This window comes from Oryza glaberrima, chromosome 10 (assembly GCF_000147395.1).
Source record: "Oryza glaberrima chromosome 10, OglaRS2, whole genome shotgun sequence".
Classification (NCBI taxonomy): domain Eukaryota; kingdom Viridiplantae; phylum Streptophyta; class Magnoliopsida; order Poales; family Poaceae; genus Oryza; species Oryza glaberrima.
The window spans coordinates 19080648-19094834 of NC_068335.1; positions in this window are offsets into that span (position 1 = coordinate 19080648).

Sequence of the window (14187 nt, forward strand, 5' to 3'; positions counted from 1 at the left end):
TTATTCAAAAAATTTTAAAATTATTATTTATTTTATTTATCATTTGTTTTATTATCAAAAGTACTTTATATATGACTTATCTTTTTTTATATTTGCACTAATTTTTTAAATAAAACGAATGGTCAAACGTTACGAATAAAAAGTAAAAAACGTCACCTATTATGGAACGGAGGGAGTACCTTCCAGGGGAGAAACTCCAAACTTCTTCGAGCTCGAGAGGAACGGTTTGCAGAGTGCAGCTGCCGTTTGGACAGTGATGCCGATGCGTGCATGGCATGCATGGCTGCCTGCGTGCGGGGTTGATATGGCCATGGCTTGGCTGGAAAAAGATCCTCACTGACGCGTGGTTTAGTTTTCAACTTTAGTTCATGCCAAAATTAAAAGTTTAATTAAAATTGGAACGATGTGACTGAAAAGGTTGGAAGTTTGTGTGTAGAAAAGTTTTGATGTGATGGAAAAGTTAAAAGTTTGAAGAAAAAGTTTGGAACTAAAGTCGGCCATTGTAGAGGAGACTCATGCAACTTGGGTGTGTTTAGCTCACACTAAAATTGAATGTTTGATTAAAATTGAAACGATGTGATGGAAAAATTGGAAGTTTATATGTGTAGAAAAATTTTAATGTGATGAAAAAGTTATAAGTTTGGAACTAAACAAGGCTTGACTTGATGTTTAGAGTTTGAGACAGGCCAGAGTCAGGGGGCAAGCTTCATTATCTCCTTGTTTGTTGGATTACTGTTGTAACCAAATTTTATTTTTTTTTTCAAATTTAGTTTTAAAGGTTGAATTTGAGGTTCTTTCATTGATTTTCAATCGTTGTATTTTAAATCGCGAATAATAAAAATGTAAACCTTTTACTCATAAATTATTTTTAAGCTATTCCATTCATATTCTACGGTTTATCATCCGTAGCCCAATCAATTCATATTCAAAAATTGTGAGGTTAACCTCCTAAATTTCACCTACTACTTGAGTTTTTTTTCCCTTTTTCTTTTGTTTAAGACTCAACTGTCAAATTAATTCGTTCAGAAAAAACCCGACAAATTAAAAGGTGTTCTACAATATTTTCTTCAGTAGCAGACATAATCTAGATCATTTATATTTTCTAATTTAATGAATTATATCTATTTATACTACCATCATAATAACTAGTAATATATATATATTTTTACTGATAGTAGAAATCGCAAATCAACAGTTAAGATCACCTATGTGTGGCGCTCGACAAATCATCCCGTCCATGCGTTTTCATCCTTTTCAAGTACTTAGTGTTTTGCAAGAACCGATTGATGGTCCAATTAAGCCATGATATATACTCCGATTCCTTACGTAACACGGAGTATTAACAACGATTAAGATTGGGGGACCTAAATCTAAAGCTACCGAATGAATGGAGACGTTTCTTGGAGTCGATCGAGTTCCGTGTGTGGTTTCTGTCGAACAGCTCAACTCTGATAGAGCAACGGAATATTTTGGGTACTCCCTCCGGAAAAAAAAAACAGATCCTGGGTTTTCGTGTACAACTTTGACTGTCTGTCTTATATAATTTTTTTTTATAATTCGTATTTTCATTATTGTTAGATGATAAAACATGATTAATATTTTATGCGTGACTTATCTTTTTAATTTTTTTCATATTTTTTTTAAATAAGACGGACGGTCAAACGTTGGACACAGAAACCAGGGTTTGTCTTTTTTTTTTTGACAGAGAGAGTACGTGTTTTCTTGGTCCCCAACAAAACCTACAATGTAGTGTGGTACGGTGGAGTAGCTAGGAACACGAAGTGACACCGCACAATGGCCCTGTTTGGATCCGGAGGGCTATTAAATAGCCCTTCGGAATCTTGCTATTTAGGAGTATTAAACGTAGATTACTGATAAAAACCCATTTCATAACCCCTAGGCTATTTTGCGAGACGAATCTAACGATGTATATTAATCCATGATTTGCTACAGTGATGCTACAGTAATCAGCCGCTAATCATGGATTAATATACATCGTTAGATTCGTCTCACAAAATAGCCTAGAGGTTATAGAATCGGTTTTGTTGATAATCTACATTTAATACTTCTAAATAGCAAGATTCTGAAGGGCTATTTAATACTCCTTCCATTCCAAAATATAAGGCATAACCACCCCTAACCCAAAAACCAAGAAATAATTATTATCATCTTGTAGTTTAGATCATCCTAATAAATATAATGCATGCATCCAATAGAATTAGAGAATATGAGAGTGAAGGATTTAAAAAAGTAATAATTTAATAGAGAATGGATCATAGTTAATTACCTACATGTATACATGCTTTATATATTATAGAACATCTTTAAAAAAAAAGTAGTTCTGCTTTATATTATGGAATGGAGGGAGTAGCTCGGAGGATCCAACAAGGCCAATGTCAAAAAAAAAAAAAAAAAAAAAACAGCGCAGATGCGCAGCCTCGAATCCTCGATAGAGTCAAAACCGGACTCCTTCCTGATCAGCCGCAGTGCAGTTACCGTCTTTTCAGGTTTCAGCTCTCGTTGCTACTCGATCGGGCGGCAAATCGCTAGCGATTAGCTAAAATTGTTTGGAATTTGATTGCTCTAACTAATAGTATTTTTTTTGGGTGATCGACTTATTTTACCGGGTGTTATGGTAGTCTGTAGTGAAGATGATAACGGCGATGCCCGAGTGACCGTCTAATCTCCCCGGGAGCTAGCTCTGCTACTAGATTTAGGCTGTGTTCTTCTCCCATTTTTCTAACCCATCTCTCTTATTTTCTGCGCACACGCTTTTCAAATTGCTAAACGGTATGATTTATGCATAAAATTTCTATATGAAAGTTGTTTTTTAAAAATCATATTAATCCATTTTTTAAAAAAATAGTTAATACTTAATTAATCATGCAATAAAACGATCTTTATTTTGTGTTCCGGGAAGGAGGGGTTCCCAACCCCTCCTCCCGAACACAGACTTAATGGAAGCTCTGAAAGGTTTGTGGTTCGATTTGTGGTTCATCTGATCTCTCTACTTTGGTCACGAGACTGTAGTATATTTTGGAATGGAGGGAGTATTTGGTTAGATGCAGTCATAGACAGTATAGTGATGTTGGTAATCTTGATTGGTCGTAGGATCAGAATGGTAGGTTCCAATGAGTAAGTTAATATGTTCGGTTAACGAGATAACCTAGATGGTTAGGCACGTGATCACCTGCAGCCTAGGAACATTAATTATTGCTTTTGATGTTGCTACAGCCAGATGATTCTCACTCTGATTTTTTTTTGAGAGAAATTCTCACTCTGATTTCATCAGTGTTCTTAACCTTATTCAGAACGGATCAACAGTGCTGAATTGGATAGAATTACTCCATATTAGACACAATTGCCGCATTCATGGACTTAGTTAATTAACTGGGATTATTTTATGAAGTAGTATTAATTCTATATAATATTGCCGCATTTATTTTGAAGTGTACGTTTTACGGCCAGCGTGACTCATGCACGCAGGAATAATTGATAAATTCTCCTTAGCTTTGTGTCATTGTGTGTTTGACGATCCATCATATATCCATATGTATATATCCAGAGAGACAGAAGTCTACGTACGATCCATGGAGCTAGCAGCTCGTGTACGTACACGTCCATTTCGATCGATGACTTAATGCGCATATATATACACGTACGTACGTGATCGACAGATTAATCTATGCAAGATTGCAAAAGCTCTCAATGTCTTTAATTTATTATGTGTATGTAGGAGTACACTGGAGTACTAATTACTCCTAATTAACACGAAACGTCTTGAATATTTCTGGTGGTGTGTGATGGCACGATGCATCCACTTTTATGGCCATCAGCCTGTCCAATACGCCGAATTGGTCGGTTTGGTTCACCTACTCGTTTGCACGTATCAATTGCCACAGCTTAATACGTCTAGCTGCACGTGTCTCTGCCTTTTTTTTTTTAATTTTCTCGACTGTTTCATGGCACGAAATAGTCGCGATTTCAGCAGTAATTCATTCGTTACCGGTAGGAGACATTGGGGCCTCGTAGTTTACTCTACAACCTTATCAACCTCTGTCTAAATTTTAGTTTGAAGTTAATTTTTGAGTATTTTCAACGTAGTCTTTTTTTAAAAAAAAACATTAGCTTTTAAGCTACTAAGAGCTTTTATATATATATATATATATATATATATATATATATATATATATATATATATATATATATATATATATATATATATATATATATATATATATATATATATATATATATATATATATATATATATATATATATATATATATAAGTTTTATACATCAATTATCTTTTTATCACTAATAAACCATTACAATTTATAATTAGTTTTGGTCACGATCAATGGGGCAATTTCTTGTGTCTTCCCCGGAGCAGCCCAACCGGCACCATCATCCCAGGAATCTGCTTGTCCTGCTCGACTTGGAAGTAAGCTACAGCATTGCAGGACCAGGCAGCTCCAGAACACACGTACTACGACATTGGATATTCAACAAAGTACTATAATACTAGTACTATAATACAAAGTACTAAACAACTTCTTTTGTTACAGTACTAGAATATTCTTGTTACTCATATGGAGTATAAGCTTGAAACCGTTAAACCTCAACCACTCATGTCGGCATCTCTTCAGAACTTATCAGCAAGCGAAAGACCGGAGACCGGAGAGAAGCAGTAGCAACAGCATGCAGTAATCAAGGACCAATGCCTAATGCTACAGTACTATCTGTTTAGGCCCTGTTTAAATGGGACTAAAACTTTTAAGTTTTTATCACATCGGATATTTGGACACTAATTATAAATATTAAACGTAGACTATTAATAAAACCCATTCATAATCTTGGACTAATTCGCGAGACGAATCTATTGAGCCTAATTAATCCATGATTAGCCTATGTGATGCTCCAGTAAACATTATCTAATTATGGATTAATTAGGCTTAAAAAATTTGTCTCGTGAATTAGCTTTCATTTATATAATTAGTATTGTAAGTAGTCTATATTTAATACTCTAAATTAGTGTCTAAATACATGGACTAAAGTTAAGTTTCTGGATCCAAACACCACCTTACTAAACTTTTCCCAAAAACATCACATCGAATCTTTGGACACATATATGGAGCATTAAATATATATTAAAATAAAAACTAATTACACAGTTTGCATGTAAATCGCGAGACGAATCTTTTGAGCCTAATTACCTATGATTAGCACATGTGGGTTACAGTAACTCACATGTGCTAATGACAGTAATTAGGCTCAAAAGATTCGTCTCACGGTTTCCAGGCGAGTTATGAAATTAGTTTTTTTTATTCGTGTCCGAAAAACCTTTCCGATATCCGGTCAAACGTCCGATGTGACACCCAAAAATTTTTATTTCACCAATTAAACATGCCCTTAGTATATAGTGATCTGTAATCTGTTTGTTAATGAGGCAGTATAGTGATCTGTAATCTGTTTGTTACTGAGGCTCTGAGCAGAGAATGCAGCAGTACAAGCAATATACTCCCTCCGTCTCAAAAATAGACAAACCCTGAGTTTCCGTGTCCAACTTTAACTATCCGTCTTATATGAAATTTTTTATAATTCGTATTTTCATTGTTGTTAGATGATAAAACATGATTAATATTTTATGCGTGACTTGTCTTTTTAATTTTCTTTTTAATTTTTTTAAATAAGACGGATGGTCAAATGTTGGTCACGAAAACCAGGGTTTGTCTTTTTTTTTTGGGACGGAGGGATATGGCCTGATGGCCAGAATCTACCCTGTTGTTGATTGCTTTTTATGCACTGCGAAAGAAGAGAGAGCGAGGCACAGGCAGGCAGGCAGTCAGAGCCTGTTTGGTTGCTACCCTGAGCAAACCAGCCTGGCCTGAGCCCAAGCTTATAATCTGCCTAAGACGTGTTTGGTTGCTACCCTAAGAATTTTAGCCTGAAGAATCTTGCCTGACGAAACTTGCCTGAGTCAGACGTAGCAAAAAGGTCGCCTGAGCAAGCCATGGCATTTCCCCCAACATGCCTGAGTAGAATCACCTCTCTTCTACCACTTCTCCTCCTCATTGTACCACCGTAGGGTTAGGAGGAGAAAAAAAATCCCCATCGATCCATCCATGGCTGCGGCGGCAGCGACCAAGGGGCCGCTCCACCTTGCAGATCCGGTGGCCGTCTGCTTCCTCCTCCACTAAAATCTGGTGCCATCAGTTGGAGCTCAGCTCTATGCGTGAGAGCTACTAGAAAAAAGAGAGCACTTTTTCAGATAGCATGTTCTCAGGGCTTTAACCAAACACTACCTTAAATTTAAGCCATACCTCGTCAGGTAACTCTTGTAAGCAAGCTCAGCCTATCCTTTGGCATGAAAAATACTCAAGCATGTTGCTGAGGGTGGCAACCAAACAGCCTCTCAGTCTCGGGCCTGCACTGCCTGCGTCTGCGTGTGTGGCAGGAGAGGCAGGAGCAACAGCTTTGACACGTCGTCGGGGCGAGAGGAGCAGAACACCTCCAAATGTTTCCAACAGGGTTCACGATACAACAGATAGCGGATCAAAATCCGCTCACAGGCGGTATCATCGGATTTTGCGTAATCGGTTGATATGCTGAAAAAAAAACACGATAAAACCCAAACAAATTCTATAAACAAATTAAAATTCAATTTGGTATTTCTAAACTTACCGAAAAATTGAGTGGCTTTTTTTTACCCCGGTTCGGAAATTGTGAAACCGTGGTGTTTCTACCAAGTTTGGAACCATGCCATTATAATTTTTCAAAGTTTGAGATATGCCATCGGTATCTCAATGACATGTAGGATCCGCATGAGTCAATGACATGTGGGTTAGGATGACATATCTTAAATTTTACAAAATTATAATGGTATGGTTACAATTTACCCTTCTACCAATGTCGTCCCAAGTGTTTCTACCCATGTCGTGGTGGTGGTACCGACCCTGGCTGCTGCTCGTTGTGCAGGTCGCTGCAAGTAACGCAGGCGCAGCAGCTGATGACTGATGCCTCTCGTTCGTTTCTTGCAGTCTGGATGACCTGCGTAGGAGTAGGAGTATGTGTGTGCGAGTTCTCCTGGGAATTTCGCGGCGCGGCAGTAGAGTAGTATGTGTGTACATCGAGGGTTCTGAAATCTGAACTAGTAGCAACTGACATGGTGTATAGATATTGGTACTAGCCTGGGAGAGGGAGAGAGGAATCGCGGACATGTTGTTTCTGCTTTTTAGATGACGGAGCGAATATATATCCATCGATCGATACGTGGTCAGGCAACGCCTTAAACTGTACTAGAAATGCTGTCATGCCCAGCTAGCTAGCGGTGCCTGGGACCCCTGATAGTGATTCGTTCAAGGAGAAGACCGGTACTGTTTCTGGTTTTTTTTTACTGTGCTACCATCACATTATTAGAGTTGATGTTTTTTTTTCTTTTTTTTAACTTTAAAATATAAGGGATTACGAATAGATGTGACATATCATATTACTACGAATCTGAGCAGACTTCTGTCTAGATTTCTAGTCTAGGAGATATCATATCCTCTAAAATCAATCCCTTCTATTATAGGACGGAAGGAGTAGTAGATTGGATGCTCTTCTCAAAGCAAGTACAATAGCACACAACAAGTGGGTTATGAGCACGTGTAGTAGATAAGAGAGGAGAGAGAAGAAAAGCGGATTACATATTTGTAGTTATCCGCAGTACGGAAAATATTGTGTATATGAGAGGTGGGACCATGTATTAATGATGTAGTATATATATTTATAGATGACTAATGTATAAATGATGTATTAGATTAACTACAGATGATTTGAAGCTAATAATTGGCTAAGCTATTAAACCTGCTCTAAGGTTGAGATCGTTTGTGGTGCTTTCCAACCTCCATTTCCTCGTTCATGCACATGCTTCTTAAATTACTAAATGATGTTTTTTTAAAAAAAAATTATAGAAAAGTTGTTTTAAAAATCAGATTAATTTATTTTTAAGTTTTTTTAGCTATTACTTAATTAATCATGCACTAATATGCCTCTGTGTTTTTTTTCATGGGGGTTTAGTTCCCAATCCACATAGGTTGTATTCTTCCCCTACTTTCCCAACTTTCACGTCCTCTTTTTCGTGTTCACGCTTCCTAAACTGCTAAATAAGGTGTTCTTTTACAAAATAAAATTTATTTAAAAGTTGTTTTAAAAAATCATATTAATTTATTTTAAAAGTTTTTAACTAATATTTTAATTAATCACGTGCTAATGAATCACCCCGTTTTGTGGGTGGAGAAGAGAAGTTCTCAACTTCATAAAAAGAACGCAGCCTAAGTTCTGACCCTTGAATCTTCATGTACCAAACCAAAATCAAAGGCCGGGTTAGGCAACTGAACCCCTACCTGCCTATATACCCTTGACCAAAAACAAGCCGCCTCGTCATCGTCAGGCCTATGATACAGAAAATATGTATCGTGCTGACTCGCATTGGTGTCACGCTCTGGTTGTCCAATGCCCCCGACCAAGCAAAAACCGCTCCGAATTCGGTTCGCAATGTCACCGATGAGAGTTAGGCGCGCAAAACCAGCAGCGCTGTTACGGCTCTACTTCTGGTCTCCCAAGCAAGCGAAGGCGACCGAGCTAACCGCGCGACAAACCACGCGAGGCCGCGAGAATGCTGCGGCGTACGTGCGTCTCGTGGTGGATTCGTTGCTGCGCGAAGGCGAGCGCGAGCGCGGCCGCGCGCTACCCACCAAGCCCACAGCCGAAACACCGGCAGCCTTGCTGCTGCTGCTGCCGTGCGTACGCGCCGCGCTGCGTGGATGCGTTGCCGCTAGCGTGGTCGCGCCGCGCGCGCCCGCGTCTCGTCTCGTCGGTTGGTTGGCGATCTTGTCCGTTGCGGTGCTCGCGCCTGCGCGCACGTACGCGGCTTGGCGGCACGTGCTGCGGGCCTGCGGCGGTGTGGATGGGGACTCGTCCTCGCTCGCCTCGCGGCTCGCGCCCTCCTTTTTGATTTGGCCGCACGCGTTTACCACCGCACCGTGCGATCGATGTCTGTCTTCCCCCGGTTTGGATCTCACCTGGGTGTGGCTCTCTAAGGTGTTTATGGGCCAAAAAGTTCTGGCCCATCCTCACGAACATACCGAGATCCTAAGCCCAAGTATCCTACGTATTTACGTGGAGGAATAAGTTCACCGGAGGCCCCCCAACTTAACAACGAGATTTTTTGAGATTTCTTAACCACAAAACCAGAAATCTTTACCCCTAAAACAGAAATCTAGATGGCTGGTTTTGATGACGTGGCATCCTAGTCAGCAAAAATAATAAAATAAATATATGGGGGCCAACATGTCAGTGAGAGAAAATGATGTGGGCCCCACATCACTTTTTTCTTCCCCTTTCTTCTCTTTTCTCCTTTATTTTCTTCTCTTCTCACTTCTTCGACAGGCCGAGATGGGCGGGGCAACAGCGGGTGAGCGCGGGGGCGGCGGCAGGCGAAGCAGGCAGGAGCGGCGGGGGTAGGTGAGCGCGGCGGCGGTGGCAGGTAGTTGTTTCCAACGCTGGTAAAGAAGCAGAATGAATTGGGGAAGAAGTTGAACCCACGGGAGTACTGGTTCTTGGCCGTGTACCTGCCCGAACGTCGATGGTTGCATGACGGTGGCGCCATGCATTCCGGCGGCCCCGAACCCGTTGTACAACGCTTGGTCACCTCCCTGCGAAGAAGAAAACCCAAAGAAACACCATAGCTCAAGAAAAGCGAAGCTTCAATTCATCCTTCAAGCTTTATAACCGTTGAGCTATATAGCAAACAGTAGAATCGTACAACGCCATTGGGGGTTGAACGCGGCGTCGATGTCGTCCCCCGACCGGTCAGCGACCAGCGACAGGGGAAGGAACCCGGCAGCGCCGCCGCCGCCGTCGCCTCCACCCCTCTCTCGGGCCTCCTTTGCCCCTCTCACGCCGGCCGCCTCACTCCCGTCGGCGGGGGCGGGCGAGCATGGTGCATGGCGAGCGGTCGACGGGCGTAGCAGACAAGCGGAGCAGCGATGGCCGATTAGTTGTTTCGTCTGCCGTGGCGGCGTCGCTAGAAGCACACTTGGCTCCAGCTTCGCCACCCACTCCGCCAGCTCTCTGCCCGCCGCCCGCATCCCGCGCTCGCCCATTGCTGCCCGCTGCCGGCGAAGAGAGAAGAGAGAAAAGAGAAGAGAAGGAGAAGAAAAGAGGAGGAAAAAAATGTGCAGTTGACATGTGGGCCTCACGTAATTTTTTTAATTTTTTATTTATAACTAGGATGCCACGTCAGCAAAACTGGACAAAAATACTGCTATGGGACCTACTTTGAACGGTTTCAGTGTGTTTAGGGGTACACATTTCTGGTTTTGTGGTTAAGGGACCTCGAAAAATCTCACTGTTAAGTTGAGGGACCTCCAGTGAACTTATTCCTTACGTGGACAGGATGGAATTAATTAAGGCCCAGCTGGACAGGCTATCATTTTTTTTTTCTGAGAACTATTAGATCGGCTATCGGAGAAATACAATGTGCAAGCAGGGTTTCCGATCTAGACATTCCGTGATTTCGAGCTGGTTCAAAAGTTGATCTCTCGGGGAATTTCAGTTTTCAAGAAATTTAAACTATAAACAAAAATTCGATGAATGAGTCTCTAGCCTCTGCTACCAACAAGCACACGATCAATGAGTCATGAAAAGATAAAAAACAGATACTCGAGATTATGGGTCCCTGCTAATGATATCCAGCTGAAATACTGAATAGAGAACACATATAATCTATAGGAATTCAATTCAAATTGCTCGTTAAAGGAAAAACAAGGTGCTTTTTAAATGAAAACAAAGACAAAAGCTTCGCCTTATTTAATTGGTATATAGTAGAAGATATATATGTGTACAAATTCGCTAACTCGTCGTCCATGTTTATTTGAAACGTCTTCCTTTTACATCCACTAGGATTGCAGACATTGCCAGTTGCCTACTGGAGTTCACCATGTGTCTGAGCTCCTTTATTTTTGGTGGGGGCACAATTGAAGTGTTGGGACGTATCATCAATCATTTAAAGCCGTAAGGCTACGATTTTTCTTCTTTTTTGGAATTTTTTTTAGCTCCTGGGAGAATTTGACACGTGGTTAGCAACTTTGAGAAAAGCTCCTCGTGTTTGCACGGAAAATCACATATGTTCTTGGACTGTTTGATACCCATCGTGTTTCTTACCGAAAACCCCTCGTCTTTCATAGAAATACAACACAAAGAAGAGAAAATTCCGCTTCTAGGGGTAGCGCTATAAACATAAAAAATGAAGGGGCTTTTTAGAAAAAATAACCACAAGAATAAAAAAAAGAGGGATTCGTCCAAATCCGCACTGACGCGGCCACGGACGTTAGCCGGTGACCGAAGAAGAGGACACGGCAGTGGATAGGGACGGAGCCGCACTCGATCCGTAACCGTTGGGGAGGGAGCCGCCTCGATCCATGGCAGCGGTGGCTTGGGACGCGCGCTGCCGCCTGGCATCCGAAGAAGAAGAAATGACGACGGTTGGGGAGGGAGCTGACCTCGATCCGCGCTGATGGCGGTGGCCGGGGAGGGAGCCGCCTCGATCCCCACTGGCGGTGCCAACGAAGGTGCCGAGGACACGCGCCAGGGATCGAAGAATGAGAAAGGTGGTTGCCGGGGACGAAGCCGCCTCGATCCCGCCGCGACCGCTGTGCGCCATGAGGAGGTCGCCCAGAGCCCGCGGCGTCCGAATCATACCGCCTCCGCACGTCGCTGCTGCCGCCGAGCCGCCGCTGGGTCGGTGCCTCCCCTCACGCCAGATCTTGCGGAGGGGAAGGTGCAGCCGCCGCCACTGTCGTCGTCTTCACCGGAGGCTGCCGCAGCCTTACATCCCGCCGCTGCCATCGGGCCACCACTCCGAGCCGCTTCTAGGTCGCCGCCGGCATCCTAAGAAGAATAAATGTCGACGTGTGGGAGTCGACCTCGATCCGCGCCGTCGAGGGAGCTGCCTCGATCCACGCCAGGGACAATACAAACTAATGTTTTTTTTGTTAGACTTTGTAATGATTTATTATAACTTCTATAGAGCCAAAAGATGGGAATCTTATCCCTTTTTTTTTTTGAAAAAAAAAAGATCTTACACACTAAATCATGACGCCACCAGTCCACCGCCTTCATCGTTTGTGACACAACTGATGCACAGAGCAAGTGTTGCATGGTCACAAAACCGATCGAAACCACTTTCCGTACGGTGTTGAACATAAGTTGTCGTTTTCACTACCAAAAACTGATCTTTACTCGGATCGGATGGTAAAAATCATATTTATCCCGATTCAAATAGGAACCGACAGTAAAAATCATTTTTAACCACAGTTCATAGCTGTCAGGCCATGTCAGGCCCCCAACGATCTTTAGTGGACTAAAGATATTTAGTCCCGGTTGGTAACACCAACTCGGACTAAAAATTGATATTTAGTTTCAGTTGGTGGCACCAATCTAGACTAGAGATATTTTTAGTCCCGGTTGGTGTTACCAACTCGGACTAAAAATGTCTTCAGGGTTAGTTTAAAAAGAAAGCATCTCTATCTAACTTATATATGTGTAATAGGTGGGATGGCAACACGCGTAAGGTCTCAGGTGAGAGATCTTGAGTTCGAATCCCCATCTTTAGTCCCAGATTGTGCATCCCAATTGCTGAACTGGACTAAAAACGGTTGCGAACCGGGACTAGCTGTGTTTCTATCGGTTTTACTAGTTAACTAAATCAGTGAGGAGCGGTTCCAACTCCATCCATGCCCACCACGAACCTCTCCGGTGAGAAATTTTCCGGCTCTACAATTTTCGGTTCTGTTTTCGGGGAAAATATTAAGTACAAAACGGTTAATATAGTTTTTCTACCGTTTTCATACGAGCCTTTGTTCAGGGAGGCTATCATAGGAGGGAGTTGAATCTCGAAAAAGCAAGCAAAGTAAAAGTGCGAACTAATGTTTTATGCACAAAGGAGAGTATAGAATATCATTGCAATTATTTAATCGTCTTTCGAATAAATTTAGGTTAGATATTTTCTGACAATTACAGATGCAAATGAATAAATATGTTAAAATATACACGAGGAGGATATATGATATTGTTTAGTATAAAAACTAAACCGAGAGCGCTCTCGATATAGAGATAACATGATACGCTTGCGTGCATTTTACTTTCCTTTTAGAGAGAGCGTGATATACCCAAGCTGTCAATGCATCGTCTGATTTTGGAAGCCACATGCATTTGATCATTGATCGGACTAATTAGATGGCAAAACGGGTAATGAAAGCAGATGACATCATGAGTTTGCAACCTATTTGTTAAACTCATGATGCGCTTCATGCTAAGGATAGAAGTCCATATCTTGTTAATTAATTACCCATAGAAACAACAAAGGGAGCTTGTGTTATGTGTAGTGCCCAGATGTAAAATAGTTATAGGCCCAGTTTGTTCGATTAGACCTACATGTTTTAATCCCATCTTCTTAATTATCTCGTTGTCTCGATTTCTCTATTGAATTTATCCCCGCGTTTATATGGGACTGAATAGGAGAGGATTGCGCTGTAGTTGCTGTATCTTTGATTCTTTTGTAAAACTTATTTTACAAACAAACTCATGAGAAAACTTATTCTAGATTATATCGGTATTAAAGCCTTCAACGTGACGATAACCCAACTTGTTCTAGTCATCTATCTATATGATTGAATATTAAATGGATTACGATAAATAATCAATTGTCCATTCCACTTGTCCAAATAAATGAACCTATTGAGTGCATTAAACTAGGCCGGACCAACAAAATTTTCGCTATTGTGAAAGGAAAAGAAGAAGATAAACAACAAGTCAATTACTCTGTATTTTAGAGAAACGACAATAACTATAGGTGGCATGAGAACAGGGTTATTTTTCTATTGTACTGTTGCCTCTGTTTCATATTATAAAATATTTTAATTTTTATAGTCAAATTTTCTTAAGTTCGGTCATCCATATAGAAAAAAAAGTAATAACATTCATCTACAGCATCAACAAAATTAGTTTTATTAAATCTAACATTGATATATTTTAATAATATATTTGTTTGGTGTTTAAAATATTGTTACGCTTTTATCAAAGTTAAAGAAATTTGAAAAAAAAATAGACATTTATAATATGAAAGTACAAGCTTTTGACA